Genomic DNA, 12,518 nt, shown 5'->3' with positions numbered 1-12,518 from the left:
TAAATGGAATTCTTACCTGATAATTGTTCTTATTGAATATATAGCTTTACGATGTCCGTGTTAAAATCTTTTCCTTTTTATTTAGACAAAAAGGGGGAAATATTGTGAGATATTTGATTATATTGTGTAAAGATATGGCACTGTGATTGGTTTAATAAAAAGTAGAATGGTCAATATGTAGGCAGGATTTTAGGGGCAGAGAGGACACTGGGAAGAATGGCAGAGTCACAAGGAAACACCAGAGGATGCAGAGCAACCTTCATGGGCTTCACAAAGTAAAGGTAACCAAGCCATGTAAAAGAAGGTAGATTAAAAGATATGGGTCAATTTGAGTTATAAGAGCTAGTTAATAATAAGCCTAAGCTTTGGCCAAACTTTCATAACTTATAAATATCCAAATAATTATTTGTTATTTTGTGGCCCTAAGAAAATTCCATCTACAAAGGTGCTCATGAGCCACCAGCACAAAGTATTGGATATGCAACTCTTGACTCCTAGTCAAGTATAGCAAGAGCTCTGCATCTCTCCCCCATTCCAAACACAGTGTACTGAGAGAAACCATGTGAAGACAAAAGTGAATATCAGATAGACGTTTCCCTAGACCATCAACAGCATAGCAAAGTGACGACTCGAGCTGAGACCAAGCACTTGCTACATTCCTTCTCTGGATGCTGGCATTGTTGACCAAAAGAACAAGACTACACCTGGGGTCAGGGTGGTGTGACAGTGTGGCATCAGAAATAGCACCTGCTGTCAAGTCTAGGAAAGTGCTTTTAAAATGCTCTTTGTATGTTAGCATAAATGGGTGCCAGCAGAGCTTTTTCATGAAGAGTTTTGTGTGCTTGCTCACTAGGAATAATGGCATTTGTAACAGGCTACTATTGTGCAGTGTAATAAAGGGTTCCCCGCTGACCTGGAATCAGTGCCGCATCTTCCTAGTTTGGAGTAATTCAGGCACAAAGTGCTGGCAGCAAGAGGCAATGCCATCATGATGCTTTGTGGCACTGCGACAACATCTGGAAAACTATTTTCACCTCAAAATATAAGTCACTGAGAAAATAGTTAAGCAACATGAACTTTAATTTTTGATATATATTCCAAAATGATTTCCTTGGAGAGCAAGGAAATAACTCACCAACAGTGAATTGCCTCCCCCGCCCCCCTTGAACCAACGTTTTTCTTGGGGTGAAATATTTTATTACCCTTTGTTAATCCAAATTAAGACACACGGGAAACAACATTACATTTAAAACATGGACTTCTAGGATAAATAAAACTAATTACTCTTCATAACTTTACAATACTGATGATTCAACATGGTGAAATCGCCTATGTGCAGAGCGCACCTCTAACAGAAGAGGGGAGAGCTATTCAATTGTCTTCCAACATCTTTCCTGGTTTTTATTCCCACCACCAGCTCGGAAGATCAAGCTCAGAGTCCCATAGCTGCTTAGTAAGCACTCTGCCACAGAGCCGTATTCCCAGCAGGCCCTCACTAATTCTTTGCTCCAATTCCCCCCACCTTTCACAGTTTCCTTCAAATTTTCAATGAGGAGAAGATGAATTGAAAGTCTCCCTTTAAGGTTGGGTAAACCTAAAATTTCAAGAACATGAAAGCCAGGAAATTCCAAAGTGAAATTTACTATAACCATTTGGACTTGGCAAAGCTTCAGGAATTCAGTACTCTGTACTCCTGTTCTCGTTATTAAGCGGTACGTAAAACCTTGATGCTGTAAGAAGCATTTTGGCAATCTACTGTAAGAAAGCTAAAGAAGTTGACCATTTCTCAATGCTCTAATCACACATTTATGAGTAATTTATTTTTATCTCTAAATAAATGGTCTCAGGTGAAAATGAACCCAGTTCTACATTCCACCGTAGTAGTGTAATGTCATGAGTGCTAAACTCCCCTTGTGCTTTTCAGTTTTTCTAGAAAGGAAACCAAAAAATGAAGTGTCTATGCTCACTCACTAAATACACACAGCATACGATTCCTGCAAAGAAGGTCGACCTTCGATTGCTGTAGCTGTATTTTCTTAGTTCTGCTCTATTTTGAAAATTGTCCTAGGAGGTTCTGTGTTTTAAAGTTCAGTTTAACTTTTACTGTAGTGGTACGTAGCTGGGGAGGCAGATTGGAATTAGAGAACGTGCCCCAAATGAGCAGGGCCCTGTTTTCAATCTCCAACACTTCACAAAAGCAGTTGTTAATTTACTGTATGATATAAACACTATCTGTGTACATACGAAAGTGGACTGTGTAACTAGTATGGAAGGGCCACTCTTCATGCTCAGCCTACAATAAAGTGCATACCTGGCCCCTCACAAGGAAGTGGTGGAATCACAAAAATTCATGGAGTCATTTTTCTGTGGAAATGAAAATGGCTGACTCTACAGCCTTCTAGTTGCACAGATGAACTTGAGCAGACTCTCACCCTAAGTGGCCTGATCTAGACACACCCATCTCTCTCTCTAACTAGCTGATATAGACACACCATCTCTCTCTCTAACTAGCTGATGTAGACACACCCATATCTTTAACTAGCTGATGTAGGCACACCTGTTTCTCTAACTAGCTGATGTAGGCATACCCTCTCCCACTCTAACTAGCTGATGTAGATTCACAATCTCTCTCTCTAACTAGCTGATGTAGACACACCTATTTCTCACTCTAACTAGCTGATGTAGACACACTGTTTCTCACTCTAACTAGCTGATGTAGGCACACCCTCTCTCACTCTAACTAGCTGATGTAGACACACTACCTTTCACTCTAAATAGATGATGTAACTAGATGATGATGCATTCCTGCTACTTTATAACTGTGATTTTGCTACTGCTATGAATCATAATATAAATTGTGATATGCAGGGTATCTGATATACTGTCGCAATCTACACGTCGAGGACCACTGGTCTAGAAGAACAGCAACAACTTAGAAATTACACTTCTGAATTCATGAATCTGCCATTACTGTCCCTTTTGCTGGAGGGCATAAAGTTTACTGCACCTTCTATTTTGAAGAAACTCCAAATTGAACTCACTATCTTCTCACCAACACTGCCAGGAAAACCTCTCCTACCTGTTTATTATAATTGTTTAAGGGGAAAGGAAGTGCTGTTTGCCTGTGATATCTGTTTTACATGTATGAAAAAGGTGTTTTGGAGGTTCTTGAATTTTCCAGGGATCAAGAGACATTCAACTACAAGAACTATGTGCATTATTCTACCTATTTTTCAGTGCTTTATAAAAGGACGTGAACACACATTGGCACTGGTAAAATCACACTGGTTTCTAGCATTTGATCTAGAAAAGTGTAATTTCACGATTGCTCTTATGTTACATACATTTAATTATCAGAGTATCAAATGCTCATTGCCGTGATTTGTGTGAAACTTACTAGGGCATGGAGAGCACAGCCAGCTAAGAGCAGACAGGAATTAACTGGTCATGAAATCTCTGGTGCTACGTTCCCTCATCACCACGTCATTGCCCTCAATAGGTTATCAGACTAGGCAAATATATGCTCCCATATATCAATTTTAACATTTTGAAAACTTGTGCTAGCTTGTTAAGTCTTACTTATTGGATGCTGTGCTGAATGTCCATCCCCACTGAAATGATATATTAAAAATTCTCAATAATTCGTGCCATGAAAATACTGTATTTTATATCACATATGGAAATCATGGGCAGTAAAGTCGATCATGATGACTATATCAAGGCTGAGACTTTAATGTGCTGGTGTTTGGCATAGCTCCTACCGGCCTGATGTGTTGGTACTTGACTTTGTGATCCAGGTATGCCATTCTCCTCCCTTCCCATGCACATTCTGAATAATATTTCACACCTAAGTAACTATTTCTCTCTACATGCTTCCTCTTACTTGGGAATAAAAGTATTAAAATTATGATAGAAGTTAAAAATGCAATTTGCCTGTGTGTGTGCATGTATGTATGTGCAGGTGCTTATGCATGTGAAGCCTCCTCACTTCCCATGCACATTCTGAATAATATTTCACACCTAAGTAACTATTTCTCTCTACATGCTTCCTCTTACTTGGGAATAAAAGTATTAAAATTATGATAGAAGTTAAAAATGCAATTTGCCTGTGTGTGTGCATGTATGTATGTGCAGGTGCTTATGCATGTGAAGGTCAGAGGTCAAGGTCGAGTATTCTTTTCTACTCTCCATCCTGGTCCCATTGTCATAATCATTGTTGATTTCTTCTTCTTCCTCCTCCAATTCTTCCCTCCTTCTTCCTTCTTCTTCTGAGACAGGGGCTTTTACTGAGCTGACTGTCTATAGAGTCGCTTGCCAGATTGCTCCAGGGACCCCCCTTTCTTGACCTCCCAGCAGTAGGGTTATAGACGTAGTCTCCCCCTTAGCCAGATTAGCTCGGGGCTGCTGCTCTGCTGTCCCTCTGGAGTCCCTGTCACCACCACCCCACCCCACTAGTCTCTCCTTCTTGGAGGTGGTATTTCTGTTTATGAAATGGGGGGCATCTAAAGGTCAGCTTGCTAGTTGCCATTCCTAGATGGTTTATAAGAGAACAGGTGCTCCTAATTTCCAGTTTTGATTTACTTCACCATTTTCCAAATGAATTTTCTCTAAATTTCAGTCCAATATAAATATATCATAAAAAGAATTTTTAGGCCATAGAAATTTTACTATCAATTTTTCTGAGTACAAATAATTATCCCTTGTAGTGGCAATTCATTTGTATTTTAATAAATAAAGCTTGACTGAAGATCAAAGAGTAAAATAGCCCCCTTGGACAGCCTTACAGACCAGTCAGTGGTAATACACACCTTTAATCCCAATAGACACACTAGTTGCCATAGCAATCAGGCAGTGAATGCCTTTAATCCCAGCGATGCACACCTTTAATCCCAGCTCTAGAGAGGATTATGAAATGGGAGGAGACAGCTCTCACACACAGTCTCATTCTGAGATTCTTGGAGGCAGGATAGCTATTTTAGACTGAGGTAGAGGCAAGAGTCAGTGGCTGACTGTTTTGCTTTTCTGACCTTCAAGTTGAACCCCAATTTCTCTCTCTGAGTTTTTATTAATCGTGCATCAACTCCTATTTTTAAATAGATAATTACTTTTCTTAGATGTTTCAAAAAAGAACAAAACAGAACAAAACCATCAGCTGGTGCACTAAATGAAAAGTTGCCTTCCCATTCTTTTTCTAAATCATCCAATTTTTATGTTTTAAAATACTGAATGAGAATTCCCTCAGGTCCTTCCACTGATAGTCTGCAGAAATAAGCAAATTCATACACACATAAAACTGACCTGTGCCAGTAGGTCTTTCTTTAGGATTATGGTTAGAATATGAGAAAACAGGAAAGCTAGGGTACAGGGGTCTTGTATAACCTACGCCTCATGTCAAGCAAATTTATTAAGAACAGCATCTCATATACTATTCTTTTTTTGTGAAAAAAAATAGGACAGAGTCAATAAAAAGCCATCATACGATGGGATGGAATCAGTTCAGCAGGGAACTAATCAAGCAATGTTGCACAAGGAGAACACAGGATATCTCAAGGGCATCTGAGACCAAGCACACAGCATCTTGGGGACTAATAACCATAGCCCCCAGATGGTGGGAAGAGTAGGGTTCTCAGGATCACAAGCCACAGTTTCCCCTAGGTCTGGCCTCAGGACATTACTGACTCTACCAAGCATATTCCTGGTTTTAGAGAAGGAATTATGTTCCTATAACCAAGACTTAATGGAAAGTCTCAGTTTAGTCTAGCCTTTAACACAATACATTTTATCTTTTGTATGTAAATGTTTTACAACTTGCTTTTATAATGGAAAATATATCTTTAATATACTTACATAAACATATGAGGCAACCACAATTTTTCAAAGGTCATCATTTCCTATTTTGTTCTTTAAGTCTACTACTGTAGATATAGTTTATTATATTTTGCCAATATAGAAAACATAACTTTATGTCTATATTTTTAAAGATGAATATAGATAGGATAACATTTTAGGATTAAAGTTAATAGATCAAATGACAAGGACATTTGTATTTTGGTAGTCAAAATATTCCTGATATTTTTGTCAGGAATTTATGGTTATATTTATGGCCTAACATCTTTAGTGAAACAGTTTTCATTAGAATTTTATTTTGTCATAGATTATTGGTTAAAAAGTTATCCCTGTATTGGTTTACATATTTTTATTCTATGAAGGAAAAACATGTTTAAAATAGCAGTCAAATAACTCTTTGTCAAGTGAAATCAGGTCTTTGCTCTTCTTTGTATAGAAATGTTCTTATTGATTCACAGAATTTCTTTAGATATTTTGAAAAAATTTGTCTTTATCTGTACAAAGAACAGCATTTTTCACTTTTTCATGTGTCTTTTTTTCACGTTTGTGGAGCTTTTCTCTTTTATTAGCATGAAATTTATTCTATTTTATAGTCTGGAATTTACCCATCTATTCCACTACAGAGCTAGGGTTGACAAAATGTTGGAGTTATGTCTTCTTGGGCCTAGAACTACATGACATGTGGCATTCCAACTTAACATTTTTCAAATTTAATATCCAATTATCTCAACATCATTTGCTGCACAGTTGATCACCTCCCTGATTGACTACATGATATGTATTTCTTTTGTTTTACTGGACTTTCCTTGTTGAATGTCTATGGGCCAGGCTATCTGCATGCTCAGCCCCTGACAGTCAAGGAGAAAGTAACTGGGCAAGTCACCTGTTGGTCAGTGTGTTGGGTGGTGTGTGACTCCACCATCTTCCAGATCTCTCCTGAAGCCCACTTCTTTCCTCTCACTCAGTCTTTACAGCCCATCACTGTATATGTCACCTTAGATGGGAGATAAAGAAGCCAAAGATGTGGGAAAAAAAAAAAACTCTCTTGGGGGCTTTACAGGTTCTCAGTCAAAGAAGGATTTCTTTGAGGAGAATCCTTCAGAGACACTGCCTAGTTGTTTTTTTTTTTCTTAAGATTCTGTTTCTCAGACCAAAAAGCTAACAACACAAACACTATATTAAATAATTTATATCTTTTAAAATTATGCTTTAGTCTAAAGTTCTATATGCCTTCCTAGTGCTGGGATTAAAGGCATTGTTATCACACTCCTTAATTCTTGACTTTTAAATTTTCATCTTATCTTTCCAAAGAAATGGTTGAACACATTTTTTTTTTAAGAACTATTTCTCTAGGGTGGTGCTCTGGACCCCTCCCGTGAAGAAGGGAATTAATTGTTATAATTATTCTACTCCCTTGGCCCAGACTCTTGCTTTCCTAGGCCTACTGATGTTCATAGTCTTGGTAAGTGGATTAGTTCAATGAAGTGGCACAGAATAAACGATATTTTAATTTCTGTGTCAGAAAACCCACTAGCTGAATCATACAGAGAGGCAGCAGAAGGCATTTCAGTGGGAGGTAAGCTCCCTAAAGAAGCAGACCTGTGGGCCAGTCTCCCGAAAAGCACACATACACTGGCCATGTGGGGATGCTTCAAATGCCCAGTCCAAGTAGAAAACGGGGATGGAAACTCATCTGGAGCCACAGAGCTCCTGGTTACATGCAACTGTTGTCGTCAACAACATGGGAAAGCTCCTTGTGAACAGGCGGGTTGAAGAGAAGAATAAAGGATTAATTTCCATGTTTCCTATCTTCATTACATCAGGCAGAGCTGGCATCTTTTCCATTCATGAAGTTTACTGACTCCACAGCCAGTGAGTGGACCACAAAGCGGCATCTAATTCTGAACCTACTTAGATATTTCAGAGACATACCACAATACACAAACTAAGAAAAGGCTGAATTCCTCGGCTACTGTTCAGTGGACTGTGCCTCTCTGGGCTGTACCTCCCGTCGCCCACCTGTCTGATTGACAGCCCTGACCAAGAACAGGCTGGATCTCAGTATTGCCACATTTTCATCACATTACCTGGAGAGAGTTCCTAGGCCTTTTGTGCTTTGATGTTTTCAGTGGAGAAGTAAATTAGTGTTAGTAGGCCACCCTCCCGCTCTGTTGTGATGATTCAGTAAAACAGCCAGCATAAATTGGGTTATCTTACTGCCCCAGTATTGCCAGAGGTTATAGTAAGTACATAGTGAACATTAGCCATTATTATTGCTACATGGAGTCTGCTGGCAGACCCAGGCATGAGAAAAATAACAAAGCAACCTAAAACGCAGTGAGATTTGTGACAGAGAGATTAAGTATGTTTTATTATGGGGTCAGGAAATAGGTTTAGATATGGCAGTCTCAACTTCTATATTCAACAGAGGGAATAGATCTGTTTCAACCTCAAAGTTCTAAGCTTTCTGCGGGATTTAAGTAATGTTGGTTTTCACCATTTTATTTTTTATTGGTGACCTGCAGGGCTTCATCAGCTTCCATTGCTAACCACTGTCTTCCCTCATTATCCAATTCATATATAGGCTTCACTCTAAGAAACAGCTGATGCATTTATTTTTTTAAATTAATTTACTCTTGGAAATCTGAGTAAAAGCAAATAATTTTCATCCTACTACAGGGAATTTATCTTCCCAGGCTTAGCGAAGCAGAGTTGCAACAGCAGCAAAGGACACCATGCCAACGCATTCTGGGAACGTCCCAAGCACAAATAAATGCGTTTGCTGTCTCAGACTCCAAGGGACAAGATGCTGTATAAATAAATATACCAAGGCCAAAGACTCTGGGATAAATTTAAATAAGCAACCGACACACAAGGAAAGAAAGACTGTGATGCAGCTTTCTCGCCGGCACAACACGCCAAGACAGAACAAAAGGCTCGGGAATGTTACAGAAGGTACGGTGGGGATTAGGGGAGGACATCTGGTACCCACTGGTCTCTAGCCATGTGCAGGGCAAAACAAACCAACATAGCATGTTTGCGGAAAGAAGCAAGCAGCGCAGTCTCAGTGGTGTGTCAGCACTACACAGACCTTAGTGTCTCCTCTTCATTTAAGCTACCAGGATATTTATATTCATGAATGTCTGAGTGGGATAAGTGGCCGGACCAACCACCTCTTGGGATGCGAAGGGATCATTTACTCCACTGAAGAGTCATTTGTCTGCTGTCTGACAGAATTTGAAAATAAGCAAGGCTACAGTAGCTATCATCAGGAAGTTTATGGAACTGCGACCCTAACCAAAGAGAAGAGAGAAATGGTTTTCTTTCCACACACATGGACAAATATGGAGGTGTACTTATTCCAGATGTGGGCTGAGATGAAGGTCTTGAGCAGTAGACCATACTGAGCATGAGAGGGGACACCAGTCACATAGCAGAAACATCCCAGATCACCTATATTAAACACCACAGCTTCCATGATGGCAGCAAGGCTCAGGCTTCAAACATTAAGGAGATGTAGTCTGTCCTCACCCTAAATCAGAACATAAGCCATTCGTGCTCAGGCTCCCACGATAGTGAAGGAGGATGTTCTAATCCATGAGCAGGCATCAGTTTCCCTCACCTCAGAATGCCAGGTCAACATAAAGGGACAATGACACAGAAGATAAAGGCCACACACCACAGTTAAAGTTTATCTTGGTTTCCCAGTGGTGGAAATACAATGAAAATGAAATAAAAAAAAATGATGGTCGGCATTGTGTTACTCTCCAATAACCCCGGATTCTGAAGACACACTTCCTTCCAGAGGCAGGAAGATTGGTACAAGTTTAAGGCCATCTGGACTGTATAGTGAGTTCCAGGTATCCAGGGCTATATGGTGAGTCCCAGTCTCCAAATCAATCAATCAATCAATCAATCAATCAATCAATCAATCCATTAAAGAATAAATAAATAAAGGAATAAACATTTTTTTAAAGGAAAATGAAAGCTGGCCCAAGGAAAGAATTTTTTTTTTTTTTTTTTTGTGGCAAATTTCCTCTTTCCAAATACAGTTTTATCCTGGTCACACAGTTGGCCTACTTTTTGGACATGAACTCAGGTCAACAGATCACCATTTAAAAAACTTCGGCTCCTGCTGGTCAGCATCTATTGGTAAGGAGACTGCCACATCTATCAGAAATTGCTCTCGGGTCTGGGTGTAGTAGTAAAGAAGGAAGAGCTTCTGTCCTCAGGGATCGCATTCAAGCGTTGGAGAGAAAGGGTCAACAGACAAACACGAAGTGCGATGACATCACAATTCCCCCAAATGCTCACACTCACAATGCTGTGCCCTTTTAGTCTGGGGCAGACAGAGGAACTTAGACATTCAAAGGTTTCTTTTACAAGAACGAAAGCATGGAATTTCATATAGTTAAACCAGGAAGGGCATAATTTAAAAATAAATCTGCCAGTATTCCATTTTACATTTTTAACACTGAAATATAAATACCTAGGTTCTGATAATAAAAAGTAACTGCTGTGGCAATATTTTTAGTTAGAACATCCATCAATTTGAACTTATGACAACACAATATTAAACTATATGTGAATATAATTCAAAACCAGATATTGTATATAGTAGCCAAAGCTCTGGTATTCCAAGGTACACTTTGATATCAATTGAATTAAATAATTCTATGTAAGGACTGTTTGCTCTTTTATACACAGGAACAGTATTACCCAAAGAAAACTGATAATGGAGAATTTTAAGACATCTCTAAATACATATGCCTTCTAACAAGCGGCGCTTTCACAAAACTTTCAGGTTTCAATTCCTAATCAACCCTTGTTCCAATTCCTCCATTTCCACAAATCACAAATACTAAATCATATAATTCTTTCTGGGCAATGTTTAAATGGAGTTGGCTGCCTAGACAGAATGTAAGCCAAGCCATGACTGGCTTCGGGGCCCTGGGTGGTGCCTATGGTATAGCTCTCACTCCCATTCCCAGAGAACTTGGCGAGGGGGAATAAAGAGTGGCCCTGTCTTCCCCTGAGCTCTGCCTTGGCTCTGCATGCTCTTTTGATGAAGCATGATGGAGAAAAGACTTCTTCCACATTCAACTAAAAAGAAAGTCATTGTTTGATGTGGAACGGAAATGTCACAACCACTAGAATCAGCCAGTGGCTGCGCCTTCTCACCTATAATCAAAGACTGGCTTTTCTTCCCTCACTCTTGGATAAAGTCTGGAGTGAGCAATAAGACAAACTCCTCCAAAGACCTGGGATGGAAAATTGAAATAGCAGCACCCTTCCGGTAGACCATTTAATGTTTGCTCTATTTCTTGAGCTAATTCGGATAATTTCCCATATTTTCCAAGCGTTTTTTAACCTTTGCATTTCAAGCACACTGATGATCAATATCATATTGAAGTAGTGCAAATACTTGAATATTATTAGAAAGAGTGGCGGAGAAATTTTATGTGGTCCTTAAAATAATCAACGGCATTCTCCTCACTTTGCTGTTGTGAGGATCAAGAAATTAGCTGGCAACGCTGTTAAATGTGTAAGACTTTGAAGACAAGTGCTGACGGATTATAACTAAATAGAAGAACATGGAAAACAGAAAATGATTCTAACACAAAATTGTGTAGCAAGGAGTGAAACAGTAGCCTCGATGTCCATATGCTATCTCCTCTTTCCCAATGGCACTCAGATTCCCATTTGCTGTGTACAATGAAGGACTCACTTTCCACTTTCCCATCTTCTTTTCTGTGTAGATGGGTGTGCTTCTTTATAACTGGTCAACATAAAGTTATCCAGCTATTGCCTTCTATAAAAGGAAAAACCTTAACTAGAATAAACAGGGATCCTTTTCTACAACTAGCTAGAATAATTATATGTTACTGTCTTTAGAAAGTACCTTTGGGCTAGATGGTGACTTGGAGTATAAGCATGAGGCTTTAAGTTCAGATCTGTAGAATTAATTTAAAGGTTGCTGTGGTAGCATTTATGTAACTCCAGTGCTCTCATAGTGAGACAAAAGGCAGAATGAGGAGAATCCAAGAGCCCTGTCTTGAATCAGATGGAAGAGGAGGATAGGCACCTGATGCTGTCCTCTAACTTCCTTATGCAAACCATGGCATATGCACACCAAATTATGTGTACGCCTCTCCTCACACACAGAAACATTGTCCTCACACACAGGATCATGCACACACACACACACACACACACACACACACACTAGGTAACGCACATGTGAGCATGTACACACACAGACACACACACATACATGGACATATGCACTAAAAATTTACCTGTGATGACATAAATTGATTAAAGTAAAGTAATGACGGAGAAGTTTCAGTCCTGCTAAAAGCATTCTAAAAATATACATGATCTTTGGAGCTACATGCGTTTAGACATTTCTTAAGTTTTATAATGATGGAGACTTTATCACATATAAATTAAAACAGTAAATTTACTTGAAACGAACTCACAGATGAAATGAAACCTTACCTTATGAAAGAAATTATAAAATGTTAGACGGCACTCACTCTTACTACCTCAGAGGCAGTGAGATCAGCCAGATAAGAATGTTCACCTCAAGGCTATAGGATATGCTCCTAAAACCAAATCTATGCGCTACACGCACACCTCCATATTAAGATAAAGAATCAGGATTACTG

The 12,518-nt window shown here is 39.2% G+C and overlaps 1 protein-coding gene across 2 annotated transcripts in view; it reads right to left on the bottom strand.

Annotated features, from left to right (window-relative positions):
* Fbn2 (fibrillin 2) overlaps positions 1-12,518 on the bottom strand; it is a 189,094-nt gene that overhangs the window by 118,576 nt on the left and 58,000 nt on the right. The window lies entirely within an intron of this gene.

Source organism: Chionomys nivalis, chromosome 14 (genome assembly GCF_950005125.1).
Source record: "Chionomys nivalis chromosome 14, mChiNiv1.1, whole genome shotgun sequence".
NCBI classification, from domain to species: domain Eukaryota; kingdom Metazoa; phylum Chordata; class Mammalia; order Rodentia; family Cricetidae; genus Chionomys; species Chionomys nivalis.
The sequence above is the reverse complement of the archived record's forward strand: the minus strand, read 5'-3'. Positions and strand labels throughout refer to the sequence as shown.